Source organism: Pteropus vampyrus, unplaced genomic scaffold, assembly GCF_000151845.1.
Source record: "Pteropus vampyrus isolate Shadow unplaced genomic scaffold, Pvam_2.0 Scaffold61, whole genome shotgun sequence".
Lineage (NCBI taxonomy): Eukaryota > Metazoa > Chordata > Mammalia > Chiroptera > Pteropodidae > Pteropus > Pteropus vampyrus.
Genome location: NW_011888842.1, coordinates 7671753 through 7673361, shown reverse-complemented (window position 1 = coordinate 7673361; position 1609 = coordinate 7671753).

The window sequence follows — 1609 nt, the reverse complement described above, 5'->3', positions numbered from 1 at the left end:
GTATGATCACGTTATTCCTTTATTGAATGCCTTCCAAAGGGTTCCCAAATTACTCAGACTGAAAACCAAAAACTCTACTATGATGGTTAATTTTATGTGTCAAATTTTCTAGGCTTCCTTACCCAGATATTTTGTCAAACACTATTCTAAATGTTTCTATAACAGTATTATTTTTGAATGATATTAACAGTGCAATCAACAGGCTCTGAGTAAAGCAGATTGCCCTCCATAATACAGGTGGGACTCATCCAGGCATTTGAAGGCCTTTAGAAGAACTCTGATCTCCCCCAAAGAAGAGACAATTCCGTTGGCAAACTACCTTCACCTCAAACTGCAGCTTTTCGCCGGGTATTTGTCTGCCCACCTACCCAGCAGATTTAGACTTACTAGCTTCCACAATTACACAATCGTATGAGCCAATTCCTTAAAATAAATCTCGCTCTACACATGCACACACATGAATGCACACTCGCACACACATGAATGCACACTCGCACACACAGATGCACACACACACACATGCACTCATGGCTTATTGGTTCTTTTCTCTGGAGAACATTGCTTAATACATCTACAATGACTGTAACTGCCCCACGAAATTTGTCCCCTGATACCTCTAAACTTATTGCCTTCCATTCCTCCCCCACTTGACACTGTCCAGAGGCCCCCTTAATAGGCCAGGAGCCATCTCACCTCAAGGTATTGCTAGTTGCTGATCTTCATGCTTGAAGTGCTTTTCCCAGATATCAAAACACTGTCACGTTTCGTACATCTAATGATGTCTGAAAGCAGAACTGCTTTTGTCTTTAAAAAGGGAATGGAAAATGCTGGTGCCGTTTTCCTTCTGAGAGGTGGTTGGTGTGTTCTGTGTCTTAGCAAGTCTTCTCGCTCTCCAGGGAGATACAAAAAAAGTTCCACCCATTTAGAATTGTGAACCACACACGTGACTGATAAGTAGTTTGGTGCTTTGAAGACTACAAGATAAACCGATATTGTGGGCAATGCAATTTTTAGGAAAATTGAAAAATAAATGGATAACGGATATGATTAACGTGGAAGGGATTAGATCCAATAACATAACTGCCTCTGAAGGACTCTTGGGAGGCTGACACACAATTTTTCGAGGCCTCTATGACAAAACCAGTGGGTGAAATAAGAACACGGTTAGGTGATTCTCACTTGGTAACTAGGATGTTGTTTCTGAACAGAATCCCCAGAGACAATTTTATGTCTCTGTTCCTTAGGCTGTAAATAAAGGGGTTTAACATGGGGGTCACCGCTGTATAAATCAGAGAGGCTATCATGGCTTTGTCATTGGAATCGCTTAATGAAGAGAAATAGTGCAGTACTATAATTGTTCCATAGAAGAGAGACACCACAGAGAGGTGGGAGCCACAGGTGGACAAGGCTTTGGTGAGCCCCATGGTAGAGGGAACTTTCAGGATAGAAGTGCCAATACGACCATAAGAGACAAGGATGGCAATAAATGGAAAAATGACAACCAGAGTGCCTACAGTGAATATGACGAGCTCAGTGACAGAGGTATTTGAGCAGGACAGCTTGAGGAGGACGGGAAGACTACAGAAGAAATGGGGAATGATATTGTCAG